The sequence below is a fragment of the Nanorana parkeri genome, unplaced genomic scaffold (genome assembly GCF_000935625.1).
Source record: "Nanorana parkeri isolate BGI_ZX_2015 unplaced genomic scaffold, ASM93562v1 scaffold115, whole genome shotgun sequence".
Classification (NCBI taxonomy): domain Eukaryota; kingdom Metazoa; phylum Chordata; class Amphibia; order Anura; family Dicroglossidae; genus Nanorana; species Nanorana parkeri.
In genome coordinates this window covers 1,804,533-1,817,777 of record NW_017306383.1, presented here as the reverse complement: position 1 = coordinate 1,817,777, position 13,245 = coordinate 1,804,533, and the positions used below count along the sequence as shown (strand labels likewise).

The following is a 13,245-nucleotide window of genomic DNA, read 5'->3' as shown; positions in this document are numbered from 1 at the left end:
AGTTATATTGTTTTTGTATGTACATATTGAAAGCCTAGAACATTTCTAAAGGATATACGGTACTACTTACCCACTATTCAATCACGAGCAATGAATGTATTGCTCACTTGTTAATTAAAGGAATCAGAATGTAACTTTGCTAAGGTCTTTCACAGATTATATTCCTTGCTAATTTTCACTAACCGTGTGGGCGGGCTTTCTGTATTAAATGCTAATATCACTTAATCTTGTGTTTACCCCAATTCATTCAGTACAAAAGACTATTATCATTTTCATTAGTATTTATCCAAATGTAATTACAGTATAACTCAGGCAATCTTCTGAAGAAAGCAGAAATTATACAATCCCCCACTGATTTGATGTATTGGTATTAACAGAGTCATGCAGGTAGTCATCAGTCATGATAGAAGAACTTTTATGTGTTAAATAAAGACACTTACAAGTAATGTTCTAGGAACAAAGGATTACTAAAGGCCACAATTAAATTCACTGCCGTTAAACAAAAGAAAATGAAAACATGTTGTAAGGTACTTGTTTACAGCTCTGCCGTATATATTAGGTATATCAAGCTGCAAAGTACTACACAAAAACATTAACCTGCAAATCGATTGTACAACATACCTGAAGAATCAATATTCTTTGCAAGATCAGACATTTTCTTTATAACTATCTACTGTTTTATCAAGTTAAAGTGAAATTAAACCCTCAGATTTTTTAACATAAAACAATACTGTAATGTGTGCCTTACTGTAATCCATGGTAGTTTCCCTTCTCTTTGCTGCTCTTCCTTTTAAATCTGTATCTATTCTCATGCTGGGCAGAACTTCTGTTTTGCAGCAGACTGCCTTGTCTCTGAAATGGATACATGGTGTCTGTGTGCAGGTTCACAACCTGAGCCAGCACTACAGGAAGAGGCACTTAGCTGCAAAGGGAAGTTCTCCCCCAGCATGAGAAGAGATACGGATTTAAAAGGAAAAGCAGCAAAGAGAAGGGAAACTACCATGGATTACAGTAAGGCACACATTACAGTATTGGTTTATGTAAAAAAATCGGAGGGTTTAATGTCACTTTAACATTTGAAATGGTAATTTTCTTGAAACAAAGCTCATTAATAATAACCATTAGAGACATCTTCAGTATTAAAAAATGTATTGAGATGGGTGGAAAATGAGTGTATATAACAGCTTGATGGTGCCACATATGCAAGATTATTTGAGCTCACATTATGAATGTATGTGCTGTGACCATAAGGTCCTGTTCACACCAAGTACATGTGTTCATCGGGACTGTGCGATGAATGCAGTGGATGGTGTGAAAAGGCCCTTAGACTCTTTCAACTGTCCTCCTATACAGAGGTTGCATTAGGCTCATAAGGGAGATATATTATGCTAGTCTATAGTATTTAATAGGCATATTCAAACCTTTAATACAGCTCCAAACACAATCTGCCATTCATTCAAGGCTTTTCTAATGTGCTGAAATGGCAACTTTTTAACATGTTTCCTGTAATGTAAGTGGGATAGTTATAGAGGGTTCAGAATTTAATTATAAAGCCATTATAACACTCAAAGCAAATGTTGCAAATCTGGGAACCTAGTAGTAGAGTGCTTGTTGTCTGAGTTTCTAAACTTCGGAACCTACTAGCAAAGTGTTTGTTGTCAGAGTCCCCATTCCTAGGGACATGTGGTAGAGTGCTTCTTGTTGTCAGAGTTCCCATAATTGGGAAACTAGTAGCACATCCTCATACCTAGGAATCTAGTAGTAGAGTGCTTGTTGTCAGAGCCCCCATACCTGGGAACCTATTAGAACAGTGTTTTATGTCAGAATCCTTATACTTATGAAGCTAGTAGTAGCGTGCTTGTTGACAGAGCCCCCATACATGGGAACCTATTAGAACAGTGTTTTATGTCAGAATCCTTATACTTATGAAGCTAGTAGTAGAGTGCTTGTTGTCAGAGCCCCCCTACCTGGGAACCATTTAGAACAGTGTTTTATGTCAGAATCCTCATACCTATAAAGCTAGTAGTAGAGTGCTTGTTGTCAGCGCCCCCATACCTGGGAACCTATTAGAACAGTGTGTTATGTCAGAATCCTCATACCTATAAAGCAAGTAGTAGAGTGCTTGTTGTCAGCGCCCCCATACCTGGGAACCTATTAGAACAGTGTGTTATGTCAGAATCCTCATACCTATAAAGCAAGTAGTAGAGTGCTTGTTGTCAGAGGCCCAATACCTGGGAACCTAGTAGTATGGTGTTTGTTGTCAGAATTCTCTTACCTAGCAGCAAAGTGCTTTTTGTCAGAGTCCCCATACAGGGGAACCTAGTAGCACAGTGTTTGTTATTAAAGTTGCCAAATCTGGGAAACTAGTAGCAAAGTGCTGCTGTCAAAGCCCCCAAAACTAAAAACCTAGTAGCAGAGTGCTTGTTGTCATAGTCCCCAAACCTAGGAACCTCAAGAGGTATAGAATGCTAGTGTGGACTTCAATCTACCATAAACTCGTCAAAAGAAAAAAAAATGTCAATTTGGATAATATGTCCCTTTAAGCAAACACTTTAAAACATACCTTAACCCCCAACGGAGCAGCCTTGTTACATCATAGTGCCCTAAAGAAGGCAGGTTGCAACTGAGCAAGATTGATTTGTACAGCGGATAGATTACTTAGAACATCAATAAATACTTTTGATAGATGTGCCAGCTTTTCTGGCACCTTCATTCCTTCTGCAGTGGATTGTTCAGTTATTAGACCTTTTTTGGTCAAATATACTGTAATGTGACATAGTGTTCCTGAGACTTACACTCTTCTAGGAGAGGAAAAGACTGTCTATATGTGGAAATTGTCATGGAATTGAACTATTTAGACCATATGCAGTGTTTTCTGAGTCACACATACCAAGCTCTTTTATCACTCCTAGTGTCACCAATTCTGTTATGTGGTTATAATATTAAACTGTAGTACAGTTCTCACCTTTTGTAGAAAAATGCAGCTGGTTATGAATCATCTGAACTTAAAGCTGACCTCTAGGCACATACATTAACACACCATTTAATTATTTTTTTTAAGTGCAAGGAGTGTAAGCACTTAATTTTCACTTGGCATTAGTCTCTTGTACTCCAACTTTGTACCACAGGGCTCAGACTGAGGAGGGGAGAAGCAGCACAAGAAGCTAAAGTGCAAGGAGCATGATGATGTGAATAGAGAGAGATGGGAAGATGAGCTCATCAGTCTGCTACTTCTCCGTTCACTGTCCAGTCACTGTTCAAGACCTGTAAGTATAACTGAACTGCAGCAGAGAAAAATCAGGTCTCCTGCTTTGCCAGACAGAGCTATGTAAATCTCAGGACTGGATGGCCAGAAATAGAAATGCTTGCAGCTAAAACAGTTCCCTCATTTGTATTTTATCTTTGTATTTAGCTGCTTGCCTGGAGTTCAGCTTTAATATTCATGTTATTTTTATGATTTATATAGCACTCTTACCGTGTCATCAAGTATATGTTACAAACCAACGTAAACAGATTTCACAAGTACAAAACCACAGTTATGTATCAGCACCATAAACAAAACACCATACAAAACAAGAATAAAAACGAGAGGCCTGCCTTTACAAACCTACAATCTAGAGGAAAGGGGATAAAGGAGAAGCAAGGGACATTACGTTTATGTGTGTCCACATAACACTGAATTAGCAGCCTGCAATCCTTCTAATGCTGGCTTCTGGATCACAGAGACAGAAAAAGCTTTCCTCACACACATAGGTCAGAAGCACTATAAAAAGCACTGCTGCAATCATTTAACTCTTCCACATTTTCCTGTCAAAGGCATAGTTTACTTTGATTATATCGACTATTAAGATAGCAGAACCCATTTTGCATTACATAAAAATCTTTTAATGCCTTGCAGTAAATCACACCCACAGAGAATAAGTGCAGTTTCACATCTCATTGTAAAGTCGGATGCATCTTGGAACAGGCCATTTGGCCAAAAAAAAAAAAAACTTGTGATAAATAAATTGTGCTAGCGTTATGCCTGGCATCATTTTTCTAGTAGTGCTAATTTCAAGATGAAGACAGCTTCATTTACAAAACAAAATGTTCCAGTTCTGGCATGGAGGCAATCAGGATTTTCAGATAAAGACTTACTCTCTTCCCTAATCATGACTGATACAGTTGTGATTAGCAGAGAATCTTGCAATCAAGCTGGATAGATTGCCTAGCCGCTCCTTTGTTCTAAGCTGTCCACCTTTCTTAGAGGAAATTGACCTAGAAGACGTGATCTTTGAGAAATTGCATATCACGCACTTGCTTATACAGTGATCAACCTAAGCGATACAAAACACTGCTAATTAAAATACAATCAAAGTGTCCATGCTGGTCTCAAAGCCTCAGTTATGTACAAATGAGATTCTCTCTCTATGAAGTCCTTCCATTAGCCGGTGTCACCTCTCGTTGCAACCAGGGTGCAAATGTTATAAGAAGGCTTTACAGGTTGACAGCTTCACTTAGCAGCTGTACACAAAGGCCCGGGGCAAAAGTGGAACCTTCATAGGAATCTCAGATGTGATGAATTAATCAAAAGCTCACAATCTGGCAATCTTCATCTGAGCATGTTAGCAGCTGAACGGTGCCAACTGTAAGTAAAACTTTTCTTTGACTGATTTCTTTAAAATAATAGGTGTCTATTAGAAAAGTATGTCAAATATCTCCATCTGCATGTATTCCTGACCAATTCTAAAATACAAAGGCTATCTGGTTGCTAGATTCTTATATCAGCTTTATTTTATACAAATGGCATGGCTGTTAGGCTGATTTAATTTACCGGCAAGGAGCTGTGATGATTTGCAAAGGGAAGCAGTATACAGCTGTCAAGTAAATGTTGATGTATTGAAGACAGGTCAGGGAATCATGCTCTTGGATTGGTTGACAAGGTTTACCAATTCGGCACCTTTATTTGCCTTATTTTAGCAAGCCTAACTATAAAAAATACCTAATTAAATATTTATTTAGGTATGGTAAGTAACTTAAACTGATCATAGATGGCTTCAAATTTCAGATGATTCCTCCTGAATTGGCCTAAATCCGAGCCATGGATGGCCCTGGAATCAACACCCGGCTCCACAACCATCAATTTAAAAATAGACAGAGCTGGGTGAAATTTTATCAGCAGAATTGTAACTGCGTTCTATCAGATGCAGTCACTGTTCCGGTATTCAAGCAGCCATTGGTGCCGCAGCCAATTAAATACAATAGTTGGCAGTGCAGATTTCTCCAGCCGTGCAGTTACGCAGATAGGGAAACCCTGTTTGGCTGTTATATATGACTATTTTTAAGCTGGACATACAACAGTTGCCTTTTCCCCATCCACACTAAAAAGCCGTTTGGCTGCAGCCACTGTTCGACTGAGAAGTTTGTAGACTACCTCCTTCATCAAGATTCGATTAAAAATATTACTTTATTTCAAAATAAAAGGTTGGGAGGTTGTGGGCGGTTCCAAAAGGGGGCCACACACTGCTTATGTTTTGGCCAACTTAGCAGGGTTTGGCCAAAATTCGGCCACTGTACGGCCAGCTTTTCTCTACAAGGACATGTGCTTACATTGTGTTTAAGTGTGTCTTATTTAAACTGAATGAAGTCCTGAAAACATACAAGATGTCCTAAATAACAAATTTGTTTCAGATATGTAACTATTTATGACAAGGGCCTATACAGAATCATTACAGGTATAGAACCCCCGGGATGTTTAGCCTCTTTTATGAAGGCAGACCAATTACTGAGACCTGTGCTATTCTAAAGTAATAGCTAACATTGCGGCCTATTAATTGCTTTCATAGCAATCTGATAGAGGTGCCTGAACTCTATATACTTTAATGTCCATACAAGTCCTTACCTTGGTTATGAAAAATTGATGACCTTTAATATTTCATATGCCAATTTGTAGAATCTAACAGAAACTAGCAGGTATTGCTCCGATTTTATTAGCAGTCAATCCAAATATCACAGCTGATTACTGAGCAATATATGGATTCATAATGAGTGACAACAAATAGACTTCAGTGTTGTCAAGTGTGTTTAACTGAATTTGGACTGTAGCCTTATCCTGCTTTATGTTTTTTCAAATGATTTCAACTGCTTTAGTAAATCAGTCCTATCAAGTAAAAAGAAGGAATAGTTGGGCAGTAAAGTGACTACATTCTAGGGACATTGATTATTCTGTAACACAGCAAGGCTAAACAAGAGCGGTGAGACAGATTATGAGGCACATTAATTACAAGAGATTACTAGGGATGCACCGATATATCGGCGCCGAAACATATCGGCCGAAAATTGCACTTTTGGCACAATGCCGAAAGAGCCATGTTTCGGCCGATACATCGGCGCATCCCTGGTTTCTTTTCTCCCCGCTGGGCGCTGTTCCAGCGGGGAGAAAAGAAAGTGACAGCCGGCCGAGCGCTGCAGTATGAGATCGCTGTGAGCGGCCGGAGTCTCTCCTCCCACACCGCTCAGCCGCCTATCACAGTACGGCAGAGCGGTGTGGGGGCGGAGACAGCGCTGTCACAGGAGGCTGGGCTTTCCTATCTACACTGCTCGATCAGCCTCCTGTGACAGCATGTCAGAGAGTAAAGCAAGTGATCGCTGAGTGTGTGTACATAATTGAGGATATAGTATGTTAACTATATCCACAATTATGAATGAATGGGAGTGATCTACATTACCCCCATTCATTCATAATTGTAGTTATAGTAAACAAACAATGTTCTCATGTTATCAATGAACAGGAACACTCATAGAGGATTCCTGTTCATTGATAACAGGGGACACAGGAAAAGAGATTGAGGACTCTGTGTTCTCAATCTCTTTTTCTATTTTAAAAGGCAAATATCAGGGGTCTGTTTAGACCCCTAATATTTCCCCGAAGCCCCTAAAAGTAAAGTAAAAAATAAAAATATTTAATAAAAAATGAATTAATAAATACAAATAAATATGGTACGGGTATTTACACTGACCACCAATGTAACGGGTATTTACACGGACCATGAATGTAACCGGGGTATTTACACTGACCACGAATGTAACCGGGGTATTTACACTGACCACCAATGTAACGGGTATTTACACTGACCACCAGTGTAACAGGGGTATTTACACTGACCACCAATGTAACGGTTATTTAACGCTAACCACCAAAGTAACAAGGACATTTACATTGGCAGCCAATGTAACAGGGGTATTTACACTGACCACCAATGTAACAAGGACATTTACCATGAACACTAGGGCAGGGCTCAAAATTTCAGGTCCTGAGCTACTAGCCAGGCCTTCGAAGTTACTCGCCACCAGTTGCCCTTCATAACACAAATCGGGGAAATATTAGGGGTCCAAACAGACCGCTGACATTTCCCTTTTAAAATAGAAAAGAAATTGAGGACACCAAATCCTCAATTTCTATTTTCTACAGCCTCAGCACTCAATGAATGGGAGGCACTCAGTACAGAGGCTCCTCCCATTCATTCAGACACTGATAGTAAAATATTTACTATCAATAGTTTCTGAATGGGGAGGAGCCTCTGTACTGAGTGCTACTCCCCATTGAGGAAATCGAGCATGAACAGGCTGTAATGTAAATCACAGCCTGTTCATTCATAACTGGGGACACATAGCACTATGTGTCCCCAGTTATTTACAAACACTGGAGTGATCAGACGATCGCTCCAGTGTTTGTCCTTCTCACACGGAGGATCGGTAAATTTCAATGATATTTACCGATCTTCCACTCTGCCACGCACAGAGCCGCTGTCATCCCGAAACTGACAGGATGACAGCGGCTCCGGTCTCCTCCCTGCTCGACCATCCTGAAAGCTGCGAGTGCGGCTTCTCTCCCCCTGGGGGCGGCTTCTCTCCTCGCGGCTTCTCTCCCGCTCGGCCATCCTGACAGCAGGCAGCGCTCCCTCCTGCGACCCCGGACGGACGAGGGAGCGTTGTCATCATGTCGGTGAGGAGGAGAGAAGCCGCCCCGAGGAGTGCCTGACTCAATGGCTTCATTTCCACTCGCCCCCACGCAATTTGCGAGGGGGCGAGTGGAAATTTTGAGCCCTGCACTAGGGTAATTAAGGCATTCTACACTGAACTCCAATGTATTAAAGCAATTTACACTGACCAGCAATGTAACAGTGGTATTTAGTGACCACCAAACCCCCCCTTTTCTGTTCGCATCAACAACCCCGCCCTCTCTGCATCCCCATACACCTCCCCCTCGCCTTTGCACCCCGCTAATCTCTACATACCAAAACCCTTTTAATAATCTCTGCACCACAAACCTTATTTCTCTAAATCTTCAAACCCCTCCACCACTGCACCCCAACCACCCCCGCTCCCGTTTACTTCTGCACTCCCCTCTCTGCTCACCTTTGCAAATCAACCCCTCTTCTGTTCACCTTTGCACTATACGTGAACAGGTCCTGTACAAGCAACTGCACAAATCAGCCATCATAAAATCAAAGACCCATGACTGCACACAGCTAAAAAGATATATCTTTCCGGAGACACCGTCCCACTTTTTGCTATAACTGTGGTAATAGTCAGGTTTATATTGTCCTACAGCAGGGGTGCCCATTACGTAGATCGTGATCTACCAGTAGCTCTCAAAGCTGATGCTGGTAGATCACGAAGTGTGTGAATGGCGGCCCCTTTATTCCATTTTGGTATATTTATTTAGCTGTGCACACATGATTACCTATTAGCCTGAGTCTGCTGAGCCAAGCTCCCTGACACCTTTCTGGTGGATACTGGTGGTTGAAGTGCTATGTATTACATCAAATAATATTAGTTTACACAGCCTGTTGCAAAATACAGCAAAGTGAGCCAGGAGAGAGAGCGGAGCCAGGCGGATGAACAAGGAAAGTGAGAGAGCTAGGGAGTTTTTTAAATTTTTCATTGGTAGATATCATGTAGCTTGTCATTTGAAAAGTAAATCTTAACACAAAAATTGTGGGCACCCCTGCGGTACAGCCTACTGTTAGCACCACAGTAAACCATATTGCTGCTTATGGCAAAAATGCAACTCACAATATACAGTTTAGACCAGCCTTTCTCAACCAGCCATCTGGCTCCCCCTCAGGGTGCTGTAGCGCCCTCTAAAATGTCGCTATTCAATTTAGAGATACCTGGACTGTAACCAGTCTAGATACTGGTTAATACGAGCTCTGCACTCTATAGGTGTCCCTGAATCTGCTGGATCGATTGCTCCTCCTGTTGCTGAGGAAAAGGGAGCCTTGGCATACAGTGAGGGAGGATCCATCCTCAGGTTATGACTATGCACCTGGCCCTAGCCAATCCCTGAGTAGGATGACTCAGAGGCATGGTTGAGGGCAGGTGATAAAAGGTCTGGGGACATTGTGGAGAGCTCTCTCTCTTCCCCTAGGGGCCTCGCCCTAGGAGGACTGTGTGTGATGCAGGAAACTGGCCTGGGCCTCAGCACATGGCAGGTGCTGAGGGACCTAGAGGCCTAGGATACACTGATACTTTGCTGGGCCCATACACGTGGCAGGTGATGGGTGCCTTGTTCTAAGAAGATACTACTACTAAACTGGAGTGCTCCTTGGCAGTTGCAGATGCTGAGGGCACAGAGATTCCAGATCCTGTTGCTACGGAAAAATACCTCACTGGGCCCATACACGTGGCAGGTGTTGGGTGCCTTGTTCTAAGAAGATACTCTCATTTAACTGGAGTGCTCCTTGGCAGTTGCAGATGCTGAGGGCACAGAAGTTCCAGATCCTAAAGAGGAAAATACCTGATGGAAGCTGGGTCGGTGAGGAGTCCGCTTGTTGAGGGGTACCGCAGAGGAGCTGGTGCGAGCGTCCGTCTGGGACCCACAAGGGAGATCCCACACCCTATTCCAGGTATCTGTTCACAGTACTACTACTACTACTACTATTGGTCCCTGGGACCAGATCGCAGTGATTTCGGCCTTAGCGGTTGCTAGGGGAGAAAGCTGTCCTCAGAAGTATTTCCAAATGGCATCCTACAGACCCTAAACCCTCTCTCTCCTATTGATGTTGCAAATAAATACCCTAAAAAGACCCTAAGACTCGAGCCGTTCTGTCCGTGAGTGTCGGTGTGCTGTTGCTGATTAAAGGGGAATGGCAGCTGGAACCAACAGGTAGGAGAACCTATTTCAATATTCAGCGGCTCCTTCGGGGGTGAGCGCTACAGTGCTTCAAAATTGTCACACAGTACCATGCCTTTCCAGGACTGCTCCACCTTCCGAACTCTACCATGCTGCTGCAGCTGCGGCTCCTGATGTGATGTAGGACTCTGATGTAAAAGGGGGAACTGAGGACTCTGATGTGGGGACAGTGGGGAGGGGACTCTGATGTGAAGGGGGAGCACCACTTCTTTTTTTGCATGGAGTCCCACCTAATGGTATGGATTTTGGAAGGGCCACACATCTTTTTTTCTTTCTCTTTTTTTTTACATTTTAGATTAGAGTGCATTGAGATTTTGCTCGATTTTAAAGGGTACTGGTCTATACAAAATTGCACTGACCTGTGCTCACAGTGCCCTATAGCCTGTGTTGATGTCAGCTATAGACACATAGCAATGTCCTTATTATTTCACTGAGAACACCAGTCATTCCTGTAAACACCCATGTATAACAGGCCTAAGTGTCCAAAAACAAAATAAGGAACAGTGTTAATGTGTTCAGAATCTCAAACACACAGAGTTGATGGATTATGAGTATGAGCATTTCTGAACTGTTAAGAACATAGCCCAAAGGCATCCTGCTGGGATGTGATAGTCAGGAAATTTGCACAGCTTTTGTGAACTATAATACAAACAGCCCGTTTGTTTTTCTTCTCAAGCTGGACTTTGCAGACAGAAAAAAATGCCACCTGGGGCAGTGATCAGGCAGTTTTATTACCTGCATTTATGACTGGTTACAAATGCACAGCTTCCTGGCTTTTGCTTTTAATCTTGTTGGCCTCCAGGTGTTTTACAAGGATAAAAAGTCTCCATCTCATTAGTGTATTCCAACTTTTAAATAATCTTTTACAAAACTTCTAGATCATTAATAAAGCAACTGACATTTTTTTTGAATGTCATCTACATTTGTTGATGTGCAGTAAATGCGTAATACAAGGGGGTATTAAAAAGAAATACATGTTGAGATATAGAATGTTTAATTATGCGGAGATGGAAACAATGAATGTACATACAGTTAGCCTAATAATTCCTCTACTCTTCCACATAGCCCTCATCGTGTCTGATGCATGTATGCCACCATTTTACCCAGGCCTCAAATCCAGTCTGGAACAATTCTACAGGGTAGCTTGAATGGCACCATCCAATGCCTTGTCAACAGTTCCAGTTTCTCCCTTTTTAAACTTCTTTACTCAATGCCTAATATTGCTCATGTCGATTACATATTATTCAGGCATGTATGGATCTCAATAATCGACAACCCCCTTCATCAGAAACTCAGTTACTGCTCTTTGTTTCGACCTCTCATCCATGACTCACAGGGTACAATGTAAAGAATAGGAGCAAACAATGTTTGAGTTAGACCATATGCATGACATATATTAGTTTTTTTTTTTTAAGTTTACATGAACGGCAGATATAAAACAACAGGTATTATTGTATGATACCACAAACTCCATAAACTATGTAAGATATTTTGCCCTGTAGCTGCAAACAAACAAAACATGGGTTACGATACAGCAGCAACCCTCAGCCAACAGTCCATGATCCATCTACGGTATTGACCTCCTTTTGCTCTCGTTTGTAGCACCCTCTCAGAAGGTTCTAAGCACCAGCTTAAGAGCACTTCTTGAGAGCAAAAAAAAAACCCAGTCTCTGACGTCACTTATAATCTTTGATATGTTAAGGAGTCTTCAAAAGTATTAATCTAAATCTGCAGCTTTCATTACAATAATACCTGCCAATCCTGCCACAAAGGTCCTTTCATCTGTGGGGTGGCAAAACTCTGTCTCTGTTTCCCAATTGTTTGCCTACGTTGTCACCCCTCCACATTTGCTTCTAATGAAGACTACAAGCAATACTGCCAACACACATTGTGCAGGCATGTTGTGCTTGCAGGAGATCGCCAGTGGTTAGATCCAGGAAAGGATGAGAAAAAGACAAAAACATTCCATTTCCAGGCATGTTGTGATTCACAGTGTCTTAGCAACTAAATGTAATAGCTTGGCTCTACTTGGTTCTAGCCAAGCTGCGGGTATATGTTAAACTCCAGATAAACACACCCACACATTTACCTATAAATATAGCAAAAACCTATGTTTCCTTGTCTGTTTTTTGTTTAAGGGCTTGTTCACACTGTCATGCTACACCAAAATGTGAGCACTTTCCTAAGTTGCAACAAGTTGCAGTGGGCTGCATGATTAAAATAGGCTGCAATGCACTGCAGCACATATCGTATGTGGTGCACTGCAGCACAGGTGAATTGGGGTGCCTTTCAAAATGAATGGTACTGCAAGGCACCAACTCGTGTAAGGTGCATTACTGTGTGTTGCAGTAATGTACATGCCTTACCATGGGTTACCGGAACACACTGCTGTGAATGATGTGCCTAAGATGTGCCATTTTAAAGAAAAATTATATTTTGGTCAGTATCAACAAATGAATGTTGTCCTGCTTTTCTGAGTTTCAGATTACAAATGAGCCTTAATACACAGTGAATTTCCATAAAGCAGTGACTACCCCCCCTCCCCCAATTAGCAACTAAAGCTGGCCATACATTATGCAAATTTTGAAGGAGCCAGTTAAAAAATCTTCGAACGGACAGAGTGGGCAGCCAATCATCTGCCAGCTCTGTTCTGGTATTCTGATAGCAGTCGGCAGCCTGTGCCAGAATACAATGAAGACAACGGGAGATTCCTCGATCAACTGCTCGTGTTGATGGAGTAATCTGTTACATTTTCTTCATTCAGCCCGCAGGTATGAATGAACAAAGAAAATATTACAGTGTATGGCCAGCTCAAAGACTCATACACAGTCTGTATAGTCATAAGCTGATAAGTCAAATGTCATTTTAATGCTGAACTCTTCTCTCCTACTATCAGCAGGTTCTCTATAGCACATAAACACTGCAGCAAAACTGATTCGCACCTTGTGATACTTCTCCCTTTTCAAGTCTGAGCTCCTGTACAGGAGAGGCTTGTACCAAGTCAAATTAACTATGGGGTTAAGGCTTTTACCCATAGTTCTTCTTAGGGTAACGGAAGGACACAAACT

The 13,245-nt window shown here is 41.7% G+C and overlaps 1 protein-coding gene across 1 annotated transcript in view; it reads right to left on the bottom strand.

Moving 5' to 3' along the window:
• The window catches only part of CCSER1 (coiled-coil serine rich protein 1), a 629,863-nt gene that overhangs the window by 474,621 nt on the left and 141,997 nt on the right, over nucleotides 1–13,245 (bottom strand). The window lies entirely within an intron of this gene.